The sequence below is a fragment of the Felis catus genome, chromosome C2 (assembly GCF_018350175.1).
Source record: "Felis catus isolate Fca126 chromosome C2, F.catus_Fca126_mat1.0, whole genome shotgun sequence".
Taxonomy (NCBI): Eukaryota; Metazoa; Chordata; class Mammalia; order Carnivora; family Felidae; genus Felis; species Felis catus.
In genome coordinates this window covers 88,178,395-88,203,066 of record NC_058376.1, presented here as the reverse complement: position 1 = coordinate 88,203,066, position 24,672 = coordinate 88,178,395, and the positions used below count along the sequence as shown (strand labels likewise).

General features: G+C 37.4%; 1 pseudogene; it reads left to right on the top strand.

Annotated features, from left to right (window-relative positions):
- The first annotated feature begins 17,607 nt into the window (after window positions 1-17,607).
- LOC101099897 overlaps window positions 17,608-24,672 on the top strand; it is a 38,960-nt pseudogene continuing 31,895 nt past the window's right edge.

The following is a 24,672-nucleotide window of genomic DNA, read 5'->3' as shown; positions in this document are numbered from 1 at the left end:
TTTTTTTAAGACAAGAAGGTATTTAAATATCACTTCATAATAGAGATACAGAAAGAGAGAGAACATAGACCAATCCTGATGTAGCGGCAGGCTGCTACAGCAGAAACAGATAGGAAGCTCTATATCAGTGAGAGTGTGGGGAAAGGTGTTTTCATCAGCTGTGGAAATGTAATGATGTAATAGAAAAAAATCTGTTAGTACTGACGATGACTTATGATCTAAAAGTTTTCTGGTCAATGATCATAACTTATGATCATAAGTTAGTACTGACTTATGATCTAAAAGTTTTCTGGTCAATGCTGCATATCAAGCTGTGTTAAACTCATTTGTTATACACACAAAAGTAAAACTCAATTCATAAAAGACCACAATTGATGTGAGTCATACAAAGAGAGTTTGTACAATTGTTAAGCATATATAGTTCTACCATAAATGCATTTTGAGAGTGTAGAGTAGGGAAGGGTTCTCCTGAGAAATGGAATGCCTCAGATATCATAATACATAAACATGATGAAATTTGGACTGATGCTGCTTTTCTTCCCAATAAATATTCCTTTAGCAGGAATTACTCATTGCTCTGAAGATGCGTAACGAGATTCTAAAAATATAGGGTTTTACTCTCAGTTGATTAAATGTACGTGAATCATTCTGAAAGAATTTGAATGGTTAATATAAGAAAAGACTATTAATGGTAAAACCTTCAATGAATATTTACTAGGCCAAGAAGAAATGTCTCCAGTACCAGTGGGCATAGGATGGTTGGTATTAGATTCAAAATACCTTGTAAAGAAACACACTTTTGCCTGAAGCATGAAAACAATCATCAGGAAACCTGCCACAAAGAGTGATCCAGAAAAGAGAAATTTGTAATATCACTTAGAATATTTACTTGGCTTCAATTCAGTATTGTCTAATTTAAAATGTAATAAACCAGCAGCAAAGAGCTAGGTAATTATTTTATTAATATTATTATACCAAAATAACTATTTATAATTGCTTATATTATGAGGACTATCTAAAGAATAATCTTGAATAAAACATCAAAGATATTTTACAGAAAGAATTGAAGAATGTGAGAAAATGAAATAATTGTTTTCTTCAATATGCAGAACAGGAAAAAACATTAATGAAAACTCCAGAAGAAAAAGAAAATAAGTTTTAGTACATTAGTATAAGCAAAAGTCATTCTTCAAAGTACATTCATAGACCAATTATCAGTGTTAGTAAGGACAATAAACCATAATGACAACTAGCATGTGAAGAAAGAAACACTATCTTATAAACAGAAACAATGTCAGTGTATAACCCCAATATATAGGGTTTTTAATGTTTATTTTTTAATTTTTTAATATGAAATTTACTGTCAAATTGGTTTCCATACAACACCCAGTGCTCATCCCAACAGGTGCCCTCCTCAATGCCCATCACCTGCCCTCCCCTCCCTCCCACCCCCCATCAACCCTCAGTTTATTCTCAGTTTTTAAGAGTCTCTTATGGTTTGGCTCCCTCCCTCTCTCTCTCTTTTTTTTCCTTCCCCTCCCCCATGGTCTTCTGTTAAATTTCTCAGGATCCACATAAGAGTGAAAACATATGATATCTGTCTTTCTCTGTATGACTTACTTCACTTAGCATAACACTCTCCAGTTCCATCCACGTTGCTACAAAAGGCCATATTTCATTCTTTCTCACTGCCAAGTAGTATTCTAACCACAATTTCTTTACCCATTCATCAGTTGATGGACATTTAGGCTCTTTACTTTGGCTATTGTTGAAAGTGCTGCTATAAATATTCGGGTACAAGTGCCCGTATGCATTAGCACTCCTGTATCCCTTGGGTAAATTCCTAGCAGTGCTATTGCTGGGTCATAGGGTAGGTCTATTTTTAATTTTCTGAGGAACCTCCACATTGTTTTCCAGAGCAGCTGCATCAGTTTGCATTCCTACCAACAGTGCAAGAAGGTTCCCATTTCTCCACATCCTCACCAACATCTATAGTCTCCTGATTTGTTCATTTTAGCCCCTCTGACTCGCATGAGGTGATATCTGAGTGTGGTTTTGATTTGTATTTCCCTGATGAGGAGCGACGTTGAGCATCTTCTCATGTGCCTGTTGGCCATCCGGATGTCTTCTTTAGAGAAGTGTCTATTCATGTTTTCTGCCCATTTCTTCACTGGATTATTTGTTTTTCGAGTTGGAGTTTGGTGAGTTCTTTATAGATTTTGGATACTAGCCCTTTGTCTGATATGTCATTTGCAAATATCTTTTCCCATTCTGTCGGTTGCCTTTTAGTTTTGTTGATTGTTTCCTTTGCAGTGCAGAAGCTTTTTATCTTCATGAGGTCCCAATAGTTCATTTTTGCTTTTAATTCCCTTGCCTTTGTAGATGTGTCTAGTAAGAAATTGCTGCAGCTGAGGTCAGAGAGGTCTTTTCCTGATTTCTCCTCTAGGGTTTTGATGGTTTCCTGTCTCACATTCAAGTCCTTTATCCATATTGAGTTTATTTTTGTGAGTGGTATAAGAAAGTGGTCTAGTTTCATTCTTCTGCATGTTGCTGTCCAGTTCTCCCAGCACCATTTGTTAAAGAGACTGTTTTTTTTTCCATTGGATGTTCTTTCCTGCTTTGTCAAAGATTAGTTGGCCATACGTTTGTGGGTCCAATTCTGGAGTCTCTATTCTATTCCACCAGTCTATGTGTCTCTTTTGGTGCCAATACCATGCTGTCTTGATGATTGCAGCTTTGTAGTAGAGGCTAAAGTCTGGGATTGTGATACCCCCCGCTTTGGTCTTCTTCTTCAAAATTACTTTGGCTATTCGGGGCCTTTTGTGGTTCCATACAAATTTTAGGATTGCTTGTTCTAGCTTCGAGAAGAAATCTGGTGCAATTTTGATTGGGATTGCATTGAATGTGTAGATAGCTTTGGGTAGTATTGACATTTTAACAATATTTACTCTTCTAATCCATGAGCATGGAATGTTTTTCCATTTCTTTATATCTTCTTCAATTTATTTCACAAGGTTTCTATTGTTTTCAGCATACAGATCTTTCACATCTTTGGTTAGGTTTATTCCTAGGTATTTTATGCTTCTTGGTGCAATTGTGAATGGGAACGGTTTCTTTATTTGTCTTTCTCTTGCTTCATTATTAGTGTATAAGAATGCAACTGATGTCTGTACATTGATTTTGTATCCTGCAACTTTTCTGAATTCATGTATCAGTTCTAGAGGACCCAATATATAGATTTAGGAAACAAAACGTGAGCTTTTAAAATAAAGATATGAAAAGGAAAATCTTAAATAGTTGTTGGGAAAATGTATTTGCTATTTCTGACAGGAGATGCTATATAAAAACTCCATTTCTAGGAAACAGATTCTGATTTCATGCATGAATGCTTTGGAAAAATTGATAGGTCACAAATGGTTACTTAACTAAATTAGCTCTTTCTTTAATTGGACTAAGTGATTCAACTCATAAAAGTAGTCAACTAGGTTTTGCCTACTGCAAAAGAGGACCCTCAATAAATGAATAAATAAATGAAAGAATGCAGGGATGGATGCATGGGATGGATGAATGGATGGGATGGAGGTTGATATATCTTCAGATTCAGCCAGAAATATAAATGTGGTCACTAAAATAATGAAATTCTTTAAAATAAAATGGGAAATAATAATGAGTAATAAAAACAAAGCTGTTTCTCTAAAATAATCCCCAGATAAGAACCAAAATATAATTTGTAACATACAGATGATACAGGGCACTGAGGAAGGAAGCAAATAATTAGGGCAAAGGAAAGAACTGATTTAAATATAAGGGGAAAGTAAAAGGTATTATGCAAAATAAAGAGAGCCAAGTCTGTAGTTAACCCAGACCTATTTTGTCTTATTTAAACTGATTTGAACTAACAGAGAGTTAGGGCTTCCGATGCAATAACTGATCAACACAGATCAAACAAGTCATGTAAGTAGTAGGGCAGGGGCTGACAGCTAAGATGGTGGCCAAAAATGACAGAGATGTCAGAGAGGACGAGATCAAATTTTTTTGTATCTCTAAAACATTGAAATGGCTGGATGTTTCCTTCTCAGCATGAATGTGTTTAGACTGTCTGATAATTTATTTCACAGATAGAAACATTACTCTGTTTTCTCAGTCAGCATTACACTGGAGAGAAGCTTTCATGTAGAGCCAATTCTGATTTTTTTTTAATCTCGAGGCAATGAGTCTTAATTATTTCCTGTAAATTAACTATTTTTTTAAGTATCATGTAATAGTGTGTGGCACAGTGAGCTAGAAGCTGAGAAGAGTGGAAGGGCCACTGGCATGTTACCAATGAAAGAGGAAAGCACATGGCTCCAAGTCCTTAGACTTTATCTAGCTTACTAGTGAGATCCTGTTTCTAAAAACATCACAGAAACATAGAAGCCATATAGCGTATGCAGGGAGAATATTCACAATACAATGCTGTTTTTAAATTTTCATAGGGAAAAAATAGCATGCACACTATGATTACAGAAGTGCAGAGCACATAAATGTGAAAAAAATACAGAAAATTGTTAACAGATGGGTATGATTAGTGACATCGTGTTAATTTTTTCTTTTCAAGACTTATCAAACTTTTTGATGGTATAATATAATTATTAATTTTTAAGTTACATATAAAAGACATTTTAGATCTAGAATCATTTAAATTGAAGGAGACTATGTTCATTAAATATACACACACATACATACACACACACCGGTATGCAGTTTGAATTCTCCTAAAAGGCTTCACATTTAAAGATAAACAAAACTAACATGTATGTGTTTCCAATTATTTAATGATGGAATCTTTAATTTCTAACTTTTGTTCATGTTACCTATAATACAACTTAGTCAATAGAGTTATAGATGTTTTGGTTTTTCTCTATGAAACTAGATATGCTAGACAAACTGGGAAACATGATTTCTCTTCATATGGAGATATTAGGGAGAATACAATTCATCAAATAATAGTAAGCAGTATACTAACTCTTGCAGTACAATAGAAGATAAAACAGTAGCAATGCTTCTTTCTCAGACTTTCTGCCTATAAACTTCCACAGACAGCAGAGATCTGAGTGCCAGGGCAACTGTGTCCATCACCAACAGATTCCTATGCCTTTGTGCCTAATTGCTGTCATCTCCCTACTCATTTTCCTAATGGCCCACATGCTTGCTGTGTTTGAGCTCATTTTGGAGAACATGTTACAAACATTATTAAGTTTCTTATAAATAGTAAGTTGTTTTTTTTAAGGCAATAAAAATCTTTTGAATTGGAGGAAGCAGAAGATTACTAAGACTTATGATTTCATAAATGGAGTTCTGAATATAGTCTTTCAGACAACCACCTACTTATAATAGGAGGACCCAGTTGTGTAATACAGTTACTCAGTGCAAAAAAGAGTTAGAGAAAAGTAAGATACAGTCTGGGGAGAATGGAAGATATGAGATATAGAAAATAAAACTAGGAAGCTGTTAAGTTCACACATGAGTGTGAAGTCCTCGCATAGGGTAATGACAGGAGGACAATAAAATGGGGAGAACATTGGGCTTTGTCATTAAAAGTACTGGTGACATGATCTGAAATGCAGATGATGACAAATGGAGCCTTCTTAAGGACAAAAATAAGTTTTCTTATAGTCACTCTAAAGTTTTCAGTTGTTTTTTTTTTTTTTAAGTTTTCGGTTTGAAGGAAACTTCCAAAGAAGTTTTCCTGTAGGATGTTTTAACTGAAGGGCTGTACCACAAAGGAGAGACTGGGTAAAAGACTAGGATATAGGAAAAATTGAGCTACAGGTGAAGATTTAAAACAGAAAAAGAGGATAGTAGCCTCCAAAAAATAAACAAAGTTTAAGAAGAACTAGAAAAAAAAGTTTGGGGACTTCCCATGGTTGAGAGACTGTAGGAGAAAGAGGAGCTGGTGACTGAAGGGAAAAGACACATAAGAGAGTGGGAGGAAGGGCAAAGTGGAGTCTGAGACTGAAGTTACCAATAGAACGTCTATCACTGAGGTATAAAGTAATAAGAGGTCTAGGAAGCTTTTAAATCTGATCAAGAAGGGCATCTTAGTGCCATTGAAAAAACTGGGTCTAGGGGCGCCTGGGTGGCACAGTCGGTTAAGCTTCCGACTTCAGCCAGGTCACGATCTCGCGGTCCGTGAGTTCGAGCCCCGCGTCGGGCTCCGGGCTGATGGCTCAGAGCCTGGAGCCTGTTTCCGATTCTGTGTCTCCCTCTCTCTCTGCCCCTCCCCCGTTCATGCTCTGTCTCTCTCTGTCCCAATAAATAAATAAATAAATAAATAAATAAATAAATAAATAAATAAATAAATAAACGTTGAAAAAAAAAAGAAAAAACTGGGTCTAATTTAATGGTAGATGCAGAAGCAGAGGGGCCAGGTGGTCAGACACTGGATTGGGCCTTCCAAGAGAATAATATAAGGTCAATCAATGACTACAAAGCATATCCCAGGTAGTCTTTATTTTTATATAGATGGGGGAGTTGGATTTTTAATATATAAGCATTGAGGACAGGAAACAACAAAGAAAGACTGATGATTATAAAGAGAGGAAGGTAAGTATGAGCATAATGTCCTTGAGAGAGAGAGAGAGAGATGGGGTCAGGAGAAAGACCATGAACCAAATGGTTAGCTTCAGAGGGGTAAGGGCATAGAAAACAGACACGAAGACATATAAGGGAGCTTGGGAAAGGACTATTTTTTTTTAAGTCAGGAGAAGTTATCCAACATGATTTATTTATTTTGAAAGAGGGAGTGTGGGTACAAGCAGGGGAGGAACAAGGAAGGAGGGAGGGAGGGAGGGAGGGAGGCAGGGAGAGAGAGAATTCTAAGCAGGTTCCTTGCTGTCAGTGCAGAGCCTAATGTGTGGCTTGAACTGACAAACCATGAGATCATGACTTGAGTCCAAATCAAGAGTCAAATACTTAACCGACTGAGCCACCCAGGTGCCCCTAAATGGACTCTTCAAAGACCAAATTCATATCTTGTTTCAACTAGAAGGAAATAAAAAGTAGGATAGGGGACAGGTATGTACAAAGGCATAAAGTGTGACCGGGCCTGTGTTTGGGGTGAAATAAGAAGTTCAGTGTGGCTGGAGAATAAGGTGTCAGAATATGATGTATGTAGGGAAGAAGCACAAGACACCTTCCTTTAAAAAGATTCTAGGCTAGGGGGTTCCTGGGTGGCTCAGTCTCAGTCAAGCATCCAACTCTTGTTATCAACTCATGTCATGATCTCACAATTTGTGAGTTCAAGCCCCTCGTCAGGTTTTGCTCAGTCAGTGCAGAGCCTACTTGGGATTCTCTGTTTCCCTCTGTCTCTGCCCGTCCCTATCTCTCCCTCTCTCTATCTCTCAAAAATAGATGAACATTAAAAAAAAAAAAAGATTCCAGGATAATGATGGGAGTCACTTTTATCCCTCATCCTAGTAAACAGCTTCTTGAGAGCTAAGTCACCTCATGTGCCCCAAGACATAGCCTCACATTCCTCACGAGGCAACCCCTTGCTGTCTACTGCATGCATTTGATGTGTGTGCTCACAGTAAATAAGTAAAATTGAATCTTGGCACAGCTGGTTGGGTATCAGAGCACTTTCCATTATGCAAACTTCTCCCATTATGCTGATATTTGCCTATCCAATGTAAATTGAAGAGCTGGTTAAGCACTTATGTGATCAGTAGAAAAAGTCTACCCATGCAATTCTAAGTCTTTTTTGAAAAATATGTTTTTAAAAAAAAACAACTGAGATGGCTATATTATAATGGTTTTGAGAAACTTTCTTCCTTACATCTTCCTTTTAAATATAAAGCATCAAAGAGTCTTCTTTTGAAGGCAAAATTACTGCTTCTAGTTATAAGATATTAAAGGTAAGGTCATTTTATTTTCTGTGAATACATTTGAAATTACTGATAATTGGTAGAAATTTTTAGTTCAAGTCTTTTGTGGATTCAGGTATATATTTATTAAACAATATTTTACTATGTATATTTTACTATGTACTATTTTAAGTACCAGGAAACATGATATGTGCCTGAGATAACAGTGAAAACAGACACAATTCCTAGTCTCATTGAGTTTACAGTCATATAAGACAAATAAAATTGATAAAAGCTGAAGTGTTACATAGGAAAGAAAATATCATGATTCCATAAAAGTATAATACTCAAAAAACCTGAATTGGAGACGAGTGAAGGCTTTTCTGAAAAAGTAACACAAATTAAAATCTAAACATTGAGTATGCATTTAACTAGAAAAATAAATAAGATGACTCTTTAATGAAGGAATACAGGGAATATGCCAGGAGAGTAGATTTCAGGTGCTCTCACCACACACACAAAAATGGTAACTGTAACTCACTGGGTTCAAACTATATTACAAAGCTATATTAATCAAAACAGTATGATATTGGGACAAAAACAGACATACAGATCGATGGACCAGAATAGACAGCCCAGATGTAAGCCCATGCATATACAGAAAACTAATTTATAAGAAAGGAAGCAAGAACATACAATGGGGAAAAGGACAGTCTCTTCAATATATAGTGTTGGGAAAACTGGACAGTCACATGCAAAAGAATGAAACTGAACTGCTATCTACACCATACACAAAAATTAACTTAAAATGGATTAAAGACTTGAAAGGAAAACCTGAAGCCGTAAAACTCCTAGAAGAAAATACAGGCAGTAAGCTTCTTGACATCAGTCTTGGTGATGATTTTTGGATCTGACACCAAAAGCAAAAAAACAAAAGCAAAAGTAAATAATTGGGACTAAATCAAACTAAAAATCTTCTGCACAGCAAAGTAAACCATCAACAAAATGAAAAGGCAACCTATCAAATGGGAGAAAATATTTACAAATCACATATCTGATAAGAGGTTATATCCAAAATATATTTAAAAATTCATACAGCTTAGCAAAAATAAAACAAAAACAAAAAATAACCAATCTCGGGGTGCCTAGGTGGCTCATTCACTTAAGTGTGTGACTTCAGCTCCAGTCATGATCTCACGGTTTGCGGGTTCAAACTCTGCATCAGGGTCTGTACTGACAGCTCAGAGCCTGGAGCCTGCTTTGGATTCTGTGTCTCCTTCACTCTCTGCCCCTCCCCCACTCACAATCTGTCTCTCTCTCTCAAAAATAAAACATTAAAAAAGTAAAAATTAAAAAAATAACCTATCTGATTTAAAAATGAACACAAGATCTGAGTAATTTTTTTTTTCCTAAAGAAGACATATAGATGGCCAATGGTATATGAAAAGTTGTTCAGCGTCACTAATCATCCGGTAAATATAAATTACAACCCCAATGAGGGGTGCCTGGGTGGCTCAGTCAGTTGAGCGTCCAACTTCGGCTCAGGTCATGATCTCACAGTTCGTGAGTTCGAGCCTTGAGTCGGGCTCTGTGCTGACAGCTCAGAGACTGGAGCCTGCTTCTGATTCTGTGTCTCCCTCTCTCTCTGCCTCTCCCCCACTCATGCTCTGTCTCTCTCTCTGCCAAAAATGAATAAACATTAAAAAAAATTAAAACCCCAATGAAATATCACCTCACACCTGGTAGAATGGCTATTATCAAAAGTAAGAAATAAAAAGTTTAGGGAATATGAAGGGAAAAGTGAACCCTTATATTGTTGGGAATGTAAATTGATGCAGCCAGTATGGAAAACAGTATAGAAGTTTCTCAAAAAATTAAAAATAGAACTATCATATGACCCAGCAGTTCTTTCATAGATAAAAGGTTCAAATATTTATATATATACACAAAGAAATATTATTCAGCAATAATAAAGTGAAATCTTGCCATTTGTGACAAAATGGATGGACCTTGAGGGCACTGCACTAAGTGAAATAAGTCAGAGAAAGACAAATACAATGTGCTCTCACTTATATATGGAATCTAAAGAAAGAAGCAAAACAAACAAACAAGTTCATATATACAGAAAACAGAGTGGAGGTTGCAGGGGCAGGGGTTGCAAATGAATATAGTGGGTCAAAATGTACAAAATTCTAGTTAGAAAATAAGGAAGTCATGGACATATAATGTACAGCATCATGACTGTGCTTATTAATATTGTATTTTGTAGAGTAAATCTTAAAAGTTCTCATCACAAGAAAACAAAAAAATTTTTTGCAATTGTACGTGGTGACAGATGTTAACTAGACTTACTGTAGTGATCATTTTGCAATGTATACAAATACCAAACTATTATATTGAACACCTGAAACTAGTATATTTTGTGATGTCAATTACACCTCACTTTAAATAATGGTAACTATTTGAGAAAATGATATATTAATTAGCATGATGGGAGTAGTCATTTCACTGTGTACGTGTATATCCAACATCATGTTGTGTACTTTACATATACAGTTGACTCTTGAACAGCATAGGGATTAGGGGCACTGACCCCTGCATAGTTGAAAATCCATGTATAACTTTTAAGTCCCCCAGAATGTAACTACTAATAGCCTACTGTTGACCAGAAGCCTTACTGATAACATAGTCAATTAACACATATTCTGTATGTTATATGTATTATATACTGTATCCTGACAATAAAGGAAGCTAGAGAAAAGAAAATGTTAAGAAAATCTAAGGAAGAGAAAATACATTTACAGTACTGTAACTGTAAAAAGGCAGGATATAAGTGGACCCACACAGTTCAAGCCCGTATATATACACATAATTTGTGTGGAAAAAAAGAAGTGGGACAACCTTGTGGCAACAGGGAGCCAGCAGAGTGATCTTAACATACTTATCCTCATTATATGCCCATGTAATTGGAGTGCAGAAGGATGTGCTAGAGCCCCCCATGGTCTTCTAAGAAGCGTTTTAAAACAGAGGTAATAGGATAAATAGTTTTCACCTTGAGCAAAGAGTCAAATCCCTTTCTGACAGGAGATCAAGGGTGAGTTATCTTCCTTTAAGGAATACCATAGTGAATGATACTCTGCCTACTTGGTTCCTTCGAGGTCTTCATTTTTTTTTTAAGTTTTGTTTATTTAAGTAATCTTTACACCCAACGTGGGACTCAAACTCATGACCCTGAGAACAAGAGTTGCATGCTTCTCTGACCAAGTCAGTCAGGTGCCCCTCAGGTCTTCATTCTTGATAAAGGATTTAATACAGTAAAGTTTTCCAAGCAGGGCATGGAAAGCAGGAAGATTTCTTTGACGTTTCCCAAAAAGGAAACTGCTAGATTGTTAGTAAGGGACCGCATCAAATCACCGGTTTTAAGCATTTTAAAAAATTCTGTGTCCTAGAATAAGTAAGAATGAGGCAATGCAAGGCAGTAAACATACCTAACTGTCTCAGGTTTATGAATGAGGGCTCAGAGGAAGAAAAATAATGAATAGCACAAAGATGTATTCTAGGTCTTTTTAATGCCAAGAGGAGTCTGGCACAAAGAAATACATTACCCTTTCCTTCAGAGAGTGACAGAGAGTGATATTTCCTGACGTTGCATTGAATTTATTTCACTTTCTTAATGTAGCGTCTCTCAGTATGTGGTTTCACATTTGTTTATGCTCATGTAGCCAACTGTGCATTGCTACAAAAAGGAATCTGAGGTCTAAAAGAGAAGCAACATTTTCTTCACCAAATGTAAATTCCTGAAGAAATCACTCTTCCCTGAAATATAAAATTTGAATAACAATTTTTAACGTTTTGTAAAAGTCTTGTAATAGTTATCTCTCAAGCAGCCAAACAAAACGGAGTTCTGTGTGCAGATCAAATCACTTTGATGAGCTGAGCAGAGCAGCAGCAATGTCGGTAGTCACTGTACTTCATCTCCAGTTCTGTTTTGATGGGTTCAAGAAACAGTATATCAAAGTAGGCTACAAAATCTCATCAAAGAAAATCAATCGAATATGGTAGTCAAGATCGTATTATAGAACCCATTTTTGGCAATTTTCTTAAAGTTTTACATAAAGCTGTTCAGAATCCAGACTTACTGCTACCTAAACTCTAAATTGTACAAATGCTATTGTATGTAAGAGCATGTCTGCATACAGATGGGCAGCCTAAAAGACCCCTATTTCCTATGACAAGCAGTACTATGAATTCTTAAATGAATGCAAACAAGGATTTATGTTGATGTATCTGTGGTCCCAAGCCCTATTGCATCAGCACCCCATAGATTTGAATGGTGTAGCAATCGATTCAGCTAGTAGACCAGAGTAAAACACGGTATTATTTCTCAGAGTTTTCTTCTCTTTCATACTTTTTTTAGGCTATTGTTTGGTAGTGCGAGATTTCCCTTCATTAAAAGCTCCCATTTAATTCTAGTGCCATAGTAGTAAAGATCCTCTGGCAGCAAAGCTGTTAAAAGAGGGTATAGCATGCACCAGGCAATGCTCGCTTCATTCCCTGTGAGCATCAAACAGCTGTCATTCAACTAAATGAGTTGTCATTAGCAAGCAGATTTTCACTCCAGCCTTCTGGAGCCATGCAAAGAAATCTAACTGAAGTAATAACTGTTGGAGGAGCCCCGAAAGAGTTTGGAGGCGTAGGGGTCCCCTTCCCCCATTCTCTCTCCTAGTGCATTAAGCAGTCTTTCTCAAGTGTGGATATTTGGCTTGGATCTGGTGACCTAAAATTACCTCTGAAATCTGGCACAGTATCTCAGCTCTAGCATGAATGCTCTCGCCTGTCAGCCAGCATTACTGGTAGGCATCCCAAGCATTGCCAAGTATTCACCAGAGGTAGGGATAATGGATAGGCTACAGTGACTTGCAAAGAGTAATGGTTTCCTTTCTTCAGTTTAGAATTTCTGCGAGAAACTATTGCCTCAGCTTTCTTGGTCTACGTTTTTAGTTTTACTATGGTGATTTCAATACTTACCCCAAATTCAGACCTCATCATACTAATGGATTTTCAACCCCAGACTCAGTCTTTCTTTCCCATAAATGGCACATCTTCATGTGCCCTATACACCATTTTCTCATGCCAGAATGTGTCTTTTTGTGATTTAATGTTTTTCCATCGTACTCCTAAATTCAGACTAAATAAAGAAATAGTCACACTTGTGAAGCTATTGGGCTTATTTAGAGATAAAAGGAAATTGTTTCATTGATTCAAAAAACATTAAGTGGATCCCTATGAGAGTAGTTGTCCCCAGTGTGAAATCCCTCACTACTTGGGGGGCTCTAAAAGATATTAATAAAAATCTTCAAGTTGCTTTAAATATTTCAAAAATTAAAATAGTAATCAGGTATTTGCCCCAAATAAGATTATATAGGCTAACTAAAATGTCAGGTTTCTTTGCTTTGGTTGGAGTTATATTATACCTGTGGCATTCCCAAGGTGATTCTTCCAAACTGTGGATATATTACATTATATAATACCTCCTGACATGATGTACATTATAACTAAAGATACTGCCTTAGATATCCTTAATTTTTGAACACTTGATTATAGCTATCAGCATAAATTCCCACACATCCCCCAATAATTCTAAACTTCATTGCAAAGCATAGTCAGGATTATAACATTAACCTTGAGTATAGATGGTTTTGTGGCAAAACGAAGTGTGTAATCCCTTTACAAGATTCATCAGCTGGCTAATGAAGAGCAGGGAGCAGCAGGGTCGCCTGGAGAGGAGGAGCCGGGCAGTCACCCAGCCCCCCCTACCAGCCCCTTCATCAATAACCTCACAACATTCACGCAAGTACAAATCTGGGCAAAATGACCATCACCATGTCATGTGCCTCTACGACTGTTTATTTCAGGATAAGCTCGTATTGGCATTTACATTTTTGAAAGAGGAGGAGGGGCAGAGAAAGAGGGGGACAGAGGATCCCAAGGAGGTTCTGCATTGACAGGAGTGAGCCAAAGCAGGGCTCAAACTCACAAACCATGAGATCGTGACCTGAGCCGAAGTAGGACACTTAACTGACTGAATCACCCAGGTGCCCTAGCTTTTACATTTGTTTCTTAAGTGAGGATATGAATTATGCTAAATAAATACAACTTGTCAAACAAAATCTTTCAGACTATAAAGTCCATTGATAAGGGACGGAGAATAACAAAAGTGGTCTTAGAAGGTAGAAAGTGTGAGATTTTACATTCTAATCTATTCCTTAATGATCATTTTTATCTTTAACTTTTATTCTTGATAGGATGGAAAAAATACAGAAAACTACAGAGAAAAAGATAACAATGTACACGTAAGCCCTCACTGAATGAGTAAATGCTCATATTTTTTTAATGTTTACTTATTTTTGAGACAGAGAGAGAGAGAGAGAGAGAGAGAGAGAGAGAGAGTGGGGGAGGGGAAGAGAGAGAGGGAGACACAGAATCCAAGCCGTCAGCACAGAGCCCAATGCAGGGCTCAAACCCACAAACTATGAGATCATGACCTGAGCTCAAGTTGGATGCTTAACTGATTGAGCCATCCAGGCACCCTGTAAATGTTCATATTTTGTCTTTTTTTTTTTTACTTAATTTTACAAAAGAAATAAAATATTTTAGTTAACACTGAGCCCTCCTGGAGGCCTTCCCCAATCCCAGTTGCCACATCCCCTTCCCAGACACAACCATTCCCATGAATTTGATCTCTATCTTCCTAATCCATGTTTTAATGCTTTTATTTATAACTCCATAAATAGCATAGATTATTGTTTTGTGGGAATTTTCAAATTTATACAAATGCTATCATACTCTAGACATGACTTGCTACCTTGCTTTCTAAACTTGAACACTGTTTTTTAAATCACGTAGATTTAGCTTTATTTTACTATTGAGTAGTTTTCTATTCTGTAACTGTACCACAATTTATCTTAATGTCTTTACTTATGGACATTAAGGTTATTTCCTATCTTTTGTGATTACAAATGATAACGGACTGAACATGTTATGCATGTTTCCTGACACATAGGTATTGGAGGCAAGATTCTTGGGTAAGAATGCAACAAATTAAAGGCTTTCAGATGGTTTTAGGGAAGGTCTATAGGATTCAAAAGATAAAAAGAGCTCATTAAAACAAGCACGGGAAAGGTACAGCAGGATCACTTTGGGATGTTAACAGAACACTTTGTTGAGGAGGAGGAGGCTAATTTGTTTTAAGTGGCATTTTTCCAAAATACATTTAAACAGAACTAAGAGAAATATCAGACTTAATTCCTGATTACAGAGCGACACTACTTTCCTAGAAAGAAAACTCTTCAAAGCAGGTAAAGTGATAACAGACACGTTTTGTTTCTGACAAGATAATGTCCTAACATCAGCCCCCCAAGCAGGATCCCACCACTCTACCCAAGCCTCCCTACTTAGCACACTGTGAACAGAATTTATATATTTCCACCTTTCCCAGGCCTCTGCTTCCGCTGGGCCCAGCCTAGAAGGACTCGGCTCTGGTTCACAGAGTTCTTTCCCTCTTCTTGATCCCTGTCATATTTAGCCGGAGCATCTCACTCAGACTTCATCACTGACATCCTTGGTGCAAGTGACAAGGGTTGTGATACGATGCCAACCTAGGTCTTTAAGATCAAGCAATTTTCATATGCTGCTGCCTCCAAGTTCCAAGCTTTCTGTAACAATGACAGAAGAATCTAGAAACAGCCTAGTTTCTTTTCTTGAGTGGCAGCTTTTCTTTCAAGTGAGTCATAACAATAGTGCCCATGTTAATGAGACTATTAGAATAAAAATAGCCAACACTTATTCTAATAGTCTTGATATGTACCATCATACTTAATACACAAGTATACATACTTGATATGTATCATAACACTTAATATGTATCATCTCATTTAATCCTTACAATGACCGTGAAGAAATGAAAGGCCAAGAGATTAAGTCACACAGTTCGTAGACAGCTGAGTCAGGCTTCAAACTAGGTCTGTCTCATTCCTCAGCTGATCATGTTAAATTGTCTTCTATATTAATAACTAGAGAAACATGTTCCTTTTGTGTATAAGAAATTAATAAAAACCACCCTGTTTTCACCCATAGGAGAAAGGAAAGGCAGTATGGCGGGGTGAAAATGTGTCGATTTTGAACCCACTTCAACTTGAGTTCAAATCCCACCTCTATTATTTATTAGAAGTGTGGTGAGTTATTAATTGCTTACATCCCTACTTTAAAATAGAAAGTCCCCTGGGTTCCTTGTCTATTGATATACAAATGATACTTAGTCTGCAGTTTTTCTTATTCTGTATTACACAGTGTTTGGTGCATGTTTCTGTTTCAGCAGCTACGTTATATTAATATTATGCTTTTATGTATTTATTCATAAAATCCATTCATTAGGCACCTGCTTGATGTACCAAGCTCTATTCCAGATGCAGGAACACAGTTGTGAAATTCACACAATAGTACTTGCTCTCATGACATTTAGATTCCAATAGAGAAAGAGAATCAATAAAATATAAGTAAGTATCTATACATAAACATCTTTATATTGTGACATAAAGCTAGATAAAGCTATACAAAGAGCTGAGATTGGGTGATAGAGAGCAACTTGGTAGCTATTTTAGATTGAGGAATTAAGAAAGGCTTCTCTGACAGAATGAAGTTTAAGCTGCTAAATGAATCACAATAAAGAGCCAGCCTTGCAAACACTATGGGAAAAGAGGTCCCAAGCAGATGAAAGAGCTAGACCAAAGAACCCATATTCTCACCTGACTAGACCATGAGCTACCCAGAACCATTTTAAAGTGTTTCCGATTACTTTCCTGTGGATGATTTTAACATGTTACTCTGTTCCTTACATATTGATGAGCCATTACTGCAACGATGCTATGTAACAAGTCAGACAATTTATCTGCTTAAATTCCTTCGATGACTTCTTCTGCTTGGACTTGGAATAAAATCCAAACTGTAAAGTGAAAACTTCACAAAGAAGAGAATCACGATTTATACATCTGGTTTGCCACAATGTCTCCTGTACTTGTTTTGGTGCCTGACAAGAAGTAAATGCTGTACTGGTAGAATAACGATGAAGGAATGCATGCATGAAGAACCTGGGTTCTGTGTCCTAGCCCTTCATTCCCTTCAAGGGATTGTGACTCACCTTCTCATTTATATTTTAAACCATTCTCTTACCAGTACTGGCCCTTTGGCATTCAGCACATGCCTTTTTTTACCTGAAGAACAAAAACAACTTAGAGCAACAACAGAAAACCCTTTCTTTGATTCCTTTAGCTACCAACCTTTTTCCCTCTTAAGTGGCACACTTGTCATTCACACTTGGAAGGTCACTTCTACCTACTATAAAGTTGTAAATTGCCCATGACATATATAATTGTCAAAGTCAATGGGCATATTTTTCCTCACCTGACTAGGTGACTGCAATTCCTTTGGTGGGTAAAACTCATTTTCTTTTAAGTATTCCACACAGCACTGCTTCTGATCAAGGAACTCACTTCACATAAAAGAAGTGAGGCAAATGGGACCATGATCATGGAATTCACTGGTCTTACTATGCTCTCCATCACCCTGAAGCAGTTGACTTCATAGAATGGTGAAATGACCTTTTGAAGACTCAGTTATAGGGCCAGCTAGATGGCAGTTCCTTGCAGAGCTGGAGAAAGGTTCTCCAGAGGCTCTTTATACTTTGAATCAGCATCCAATATGTGGTATGGATTCTCCAATAGCCAGGATTCAGGGGTCCGGGAATCAAGAAGTAGAAATGGAAATGGCACCATTCACCATTACCTCTGGTAACCAATCAGTGAAATTTTTGTTTCCTGTGTTTGTTGCGTTATGTTCTGCTGGTGTACAGATGTCAGTTCCAGAGGAAGTAATAGTTCTACCAAGGGACACAATGATTCTACTGAACTGCCACCTAGCCAGTCTGGGCTTTGGATCAATGGCAAAGAGGGTAACTGTGGTGTTGGCTGGGGAGACTGATCCTGACTACCCAAGAGAAATTGAACTACTACTCCACGATGGAAATAGAGAAGAGTATGTCTGGAATACAGGCCATCTCTTGTTATTACCATGCCCTGTGATTAAGGTCAATAGAACCTACAATAACTCAATCCAGGCAAGACTACTAATGATTCAGACCCTTCATGAATTAAGATATGAATCACCCTGTCAGGTGAAAAACTGTGACTAGTTAAGGTGCCTGCTAAAGACAAAGGGAATACAGACAGAATGGATGGGGGAAAAAGGTTGTTAAAACACCAGCTAAGACTATTTGACCAGTTACAGAATTGAGAACTATAGTTGCCATTAATATTTCTTCCTTATTTTGTTCTGAATACATCACACACACACACATTTATATATGATATATATAAAAGCAGTCTTTGTTTTGTTTATGATGTAACATAAGATGTATTGATGTTATATCAGTATTTAAGTATTGTTAATTCTACATCAAAGTATTTAAGTTATGGAATATCAGGAGAAGAGTAAACACCACTAATGGACTTTACCTCCTTTCTGAGGAAAGGATTAGTGCATTTTCAGTTGTATGCAGGATAGTTGTCTCGTGTTAGGCAGAATTATGACCTTGTTAATTGTCTTTATTTGGAGATTAAGTATGGTTTAAGGTGACCTATGTGGGTGCCAAGTTGATAAGGGGTGGACTCAGGAAGGTTAATTTTGTGTGTCAACTTGACTGGGCTAAGGGATAGCTGGTAAAACATGATTTCTGGGTGTGTCTATCAGGGTGTTTCCAGATGAGATTAGCTTCTGAATCAGATTAAGTAAAGAGGATCATTCTCATCCCCCAGGGCAGGCATCATCCAATCCACTGAGGACTGAGGGCCTGAATAGAACAAAAAGGCAGAGGAAGGGCTAATTTGTTCTTTTGGCTTGTCTCATCCTGGTCTTGGACATCAGCATTTCTAATTTTCAAGCCTTCAGACTCAAACCCATATTTTACACCATCATCCCTGAGATTCTTGGGCCTTTGGAATCGGAAGCATGATATTGGCTCCCCAGTTTCTCAGGTCTTTGAGCTCAGATTGAATGACACCACCAGCTTTCCTGGTTTTTCAGCTTGCAGAGGGCAGATTATGAGACTTTCTGGCCTCCAGAATCACATGAGCCTATAATAAATTCCTATAATAAATACCCTCATATATATTTGGTTCTTCAATACCCTAATACACTCCCTCTTGCCTAATTTTCTTTCTATTTCTCCAGCCATCCCTTAATCTTCCTCACAGCCTATTTCCTCCTCATTGTTCCACCCTAAATGGTTCATTCTCACCCCTGTGTTTTCACTTTATGAATAACTCCTGAAGAAATAAACCTAAACTCATGGCAACAACTAATATCTACATGACTATAATACTCATGCCTGAACATTATTCTAAATATCCCCCAAGCATCACAGACTTATATAATAATGGGTTACTTACTGGTTGCTTACTATATAATACAGGAACTGAGCTTAGAACTTTACAAACTTTTGACGCAGATATATAATTACTTTCATTATACTGAGGAATAAACAAGGGCTTAGACAGGTTAAGTGAATTATCCAAGGCCACAAAACAGTGACAAATCTAGGATGTGAATCTGCGTTTCCTGACTCTGGAGTCCATGATATGCAATATTATGTTATACTGCTTCATACTCAATGATTATTATAGCTAATTACTTTCAAGTATCTTAATTGCAAATTATGTTGGATATAATTCATCAGAATCCAAACTGAGTTTAATGTATTAAACAGAAAATGTTTTCCTAAAAATATTCTTTCTGCCTAGAAAACTTTATGCCTTACTGTTCTGTTTGTTTAAAATTGTGTATCTTTACCTCTCTTCCTGAAGATTCTTTTGGAAAAAGAAACTTCAGGATAAAAAAATATATATTAAAAGACAGAATGCATCTGCTTTGATCAGTTCATGGTTAAAAATGTCCAGCCTCATTTTTTGTTTTGTTTAGCTTTGTTTTACTTTGCTTTTGGTAATGCTCTAGTGGGCTATTTATACCAGGAAATGGTAGACAGCCAGTGTCTTAATGGTTGGATTTCTTTTCTCTGAGGGATTAGGTGAAACAGGCATATTAAGAAGAGATGCTATTAGAAAAATGGATCAAACATTTAAATGTCTAAAGGCCAGGGACAAAGAGTTGAAATAGGTGATGGTTAAGTACATGGATCTGCAGCCAGATGATTGATGTTCTATATCCACCTTGCAACTTGGCCATACAAAAAATCATTGAAATCAACTAGCCTCCTATTTCTCACTTGTAAAATAGAAATCATAGCACTACCTACCACCTGAGCTTCTTATTGGTGCTGATAAGATCTGCTGTGGGAAGGACAGTGCCTTATACACAGTAAATATTCAACCCAAGTTGGCCAAGTTATTATTGCCTGTATTTTCTTCCATGTCCCCTGGCTCCATATGGCCCACTAGAAGGTCACATGTCAGACACTCAGGGTTGCAGCACATAGCATTGCAGCACATTCTACCAGGCATGCTCATCTAATTTAGATAGACATTGATATATGTTTCTAATCCCAGAAGACACAAAGAAGCATGTGAGTGAGCCATGACTACTTAAGGAAAGGAAAACCACCTGAAATTCCTACACACTTGGCTAGCGGCAACATCTACCAGTTTGTGTGGAGCAGAGAGAAACTGGATTTAACTACCCCTGGTGTCAGTCTCACAGGTGACTTAATCAAACTGCCTGAATACACAAAGAGTATGAAGATTGAAAGGTAAACCCAGGGGAACCCAGAAGAATAGTTTTTATTTTTACATAGAACATTTAAGGCTTTGGGGAAATTGGATGAGACAGATCCTACTTGTTTTAGAATGTGTTATAGGTAGAATACATTATGGAAATTAATTAGAAGCTTAGGGGAGATGCACTTTTAGATTCTAATTTAGTGGGGCATGGTGGCACGGCAATTCAAATTCACCTAAATAATACTATATCACGATTGTATTTTCTATGTATGGAGATTTTTATACATAGATAACTTGATCCCCTCAAAAAATCTGTTGATTACAGAAGCTGTTATTTATCTACCATCATCTTATATATTCTAAATATTGTCACTTTTGAAAGGTTGGTGTGACTTTTCTGACTCCGTAGCGTACCACAAATAGCACTAACCCAAAGCTGCCTCATTTAAGAAACTAGGACTTTCTCTCAGAGGATATTCATGTTCTATTAAACTCCTAATGTACGAATCTATCCATTTACGTATAAGAGTGAAGACAATGTGATGTTGTACAAATCCTAGATCTGCACATTATGGGGAGTGAGGACCTATCTTTCCATGGTGTTTATACTCTATAGCCCCAAAGCAAATTTGGCTATGAGCTTCATTATTATAATTTGGTCTTCTAGAAAGAAGGAAGGGGTAACTGCTGGCTCAGGGAAAAATTATCTAATGTCCCCCATTTCTCCTCTTGTGCTATTATTTCTCATTTTGTACATATCTTTCCCCAGAGAGGACTTCACCTGGAAGCATTATTGCCCCTCTCCTAGACCTCATCCTCATTTAGCTGAAATATAAGATGCCCCTGAGTAAACATCACTGATGTGTACCCAGTTCTATGAAGACAGCTGACTAGGGACCATTTGACAAAATTGTTAAGGGTTCCCTCAGCAACATGTTTAGTGTCTTGCCTCTGAACCCATAGACAGATCTCTCTGGCATGTGACATCCCCTCTGGAATGCAACTACAGTTTTGTCTGTCGCCTCATGCGAGAAGATTCCTCATGACCATCTGTTCATTCAGTGCTTCCCAGACCTGGTCCCTACAGATCAATAAACCCATCTTGTATCCCTGATCATATCCAAGTTCCTCGGCCACCTGCACTCAGTCATGATGGGAACTCTTCTTTTACATATTTTGAGAAAAAGTAAAACATTCAACTGGTACACAGTAAAAATAGCAAATCTTCAACTCTAATAAATGCAAATATTTCTCAATCTAACATACCTATATTTGAGAGAAGTAAATTCATCCAAATGGAAGTTTCTTTTAAAATCATTTAATGCATGGGGCACCTGGGTGGCTCAGTTAGTTGAGCATCCAACTTCAGCTCAGGTCATGATCTTACGGTTCGTAGGTTCAAACCCCATGTTGTGCTCTGGGCTAATAGCTCAAAGCCTGGAGCCTGCTTTAGATTCAGCGTCTCCCTCTCTCTCGCCACCCCTCACCCCACTCCTGCTCTGTCTCTTTCTATCTCAAAAATAAACAAAGGTTAAAATTTAAAAAAAATAATAAATCACTTAATGCATATGTAAAGCTACTTTTTCCCCACACACACTCTAATAAATGCCATCTATATTAATATTATCAATGTCACTTTGAGTTCCAGTTTACTAATCTACTCTTTTACATGAAAACTCACAGAGCCCTATTCTGACAAGGTGGGAAGTACTTCTTCTACAGAATAACCATATTTACATAAAGAAAAAGAAAACATCAGAATGATATTTTCCTTCTACTTGAAACATCACTTTTCATATCCTTGTATGTGTCTGCTTCTAGAGGTCAGTGCAAGATTTCAGATGACTCACACACAAAAGAAGTGTAGCAGGCTTCAATTAAGATGTGTTAAAATCAAGACATTTTAAAAATCTTAGTCCATGTGATAAGATACTAATGAGTGACCTTGAGGGCTTTTTAAGGAAGCTTCCTATTTCTGGTAGTGTTTCTGCTATCACTATTGCATTCACTATGTAAGTATGGAAGTAAATGGAAGGGGAAATTTTCAATAGGGAGAAGATGTTCTCCCTCTGGCTTCCAGGACAAGTACCCACAGGACATCAACTTTTGATTCCCCAATAGGGCCATCATGGTCTCTGCCTTTGGGAACGTAATGCTGGCTTATCACACAAGAAGCTCCCCACCCCAACCTTAATTAATAAAAGTAGCACATGTATAGCACTCTTATTTACAAATCTCTTTCAGCTATATTATTTGAAATGTGTCCCAAACTCTACAAGGTAGATACTTGGAAAATTAAAAATCTCTTACTTTACAGTCAAGAAAGTGAACTCAGGAAGATAATTTATCAGGTCAGATAGAACATTAGTGGTGGAGATGGAATTCAAAACCAGACATTCAGCTAGAGGAAAGCTCATCTTGCTAAGGTCCTGGCCCTTCTTTAGAGTAGCATATGCCTGAATACAGCCTATCATATTACTCAGTGTACTCATGTATCACCACCTATGTGCACACCTATGAGATAATAAGTCATCAGGTCTTTATATAGAGAAAAAAACATAGAAATACACACACACACACACACACACACACACACACACACACACACACGTGTGTGCGCACAATTTGGGTAGAAGAAATGATGTCCCCTGAATGGATACAACACACACATGCATGCACACCACACAAAACTCCATCACAGAATGTACTTCCTAGCAAGCAGTTTACTTACAAATTATTAATTGTATTATTATGAAATGTTTTTATTGAATTTTGAACAAGTACAATCCTTTATGTCAAGTTAATGCTAAGGAACCACCATCTATAAGTCTGGATCCCTCTCCACACACCACTTTTCCATTAGCTATATCAACCCAGTTAAAGAGTATATTGAATGGAACTGAATTAAGTGCAACCAGAGAGGGGAGAATGTTCTTTATATTTCTCACATTGCTACATAATTTCTACTGTTTCCTTGGGGAAAGAGGAGAGATAGTGTTTGTTCAACATTTCTAATACAAATAGTACACAATACCTGGTTCAATCTTCCCACTCACCAATAAAATTAAAATGTAGGTTTTTTTCTTTATCCCCCTTTCTCTAATTAAGTTACCTGAAGCTCAAGGATGCCAAATAACTTGCCCAGTTGCCTCACATTCATAGATGCCACAGCCAGAATCCCAATGTGGGCATCAACTTGGGCCAACATGATTTCTCTCTTACCACACCCCATGCCCAGGAGCACCCATCCAAAGGAGAGTGAGAGTAGGAAGCCAGGCTAAAGGAATTGGGGAAGGCAGGCTTGAATCTTGAAAATATGGAGCTGAGGTGGAAACTAGATTCCTGAATTCTCCATTCCATCATTGAGCTGTCTTTGTCCTTCCCAGCTTTGTCATAAAACTGGAGGAAAGCAGATCCTGGAGAAGGAATAAATGGAAGGGAGGTGGCAAGCATTTAAGAGGGTTCTCTCCCAGACCATTTAATACCAAGTGAAGGCATAGGAGTGGTGCAGAGGGCTAGCTAAGGTAATTCCGATCATGTCCTCCCCTCAATAAAGATACAATCAGTTCTAAGTAGAAAGTTTGCTTTAATGCAAACACAGCTTCAACACAACCATCCAGACATACTCTTCCTCCAATTTTATCAACCAGATTATCACCCCCAAACTTCTCCCTATAGACATTTTGAAACTATCATTGTTCCTTTATATTGCAGCTAATTCTTCTTCACTTCCTAGGGAAGGGTCTCATCCTACCCTGGAACAGTCCACAATATGCTACTTGGGTAGTTATGAGACAGTGTAAGGTAGAGATCCAATTCTCAGTTTTGGACAAAGGAAACCTTATACAAAAATTAGAGCAAGAAGCTGAGGTGGGAAAAAGGGCAGAGGAGAATGGGAGAAGTCACAGAGTATTAATAGAAAGCACTCCTAATAAAACTCAAGCACAAATGTACAAGGTCAGATTCCAGGAGGAAAAAAAACTCACTAGGAAAAATAAATCATTTGAGGGAAAAAAAATTAAAAAATGGCCTCATTACAGTGA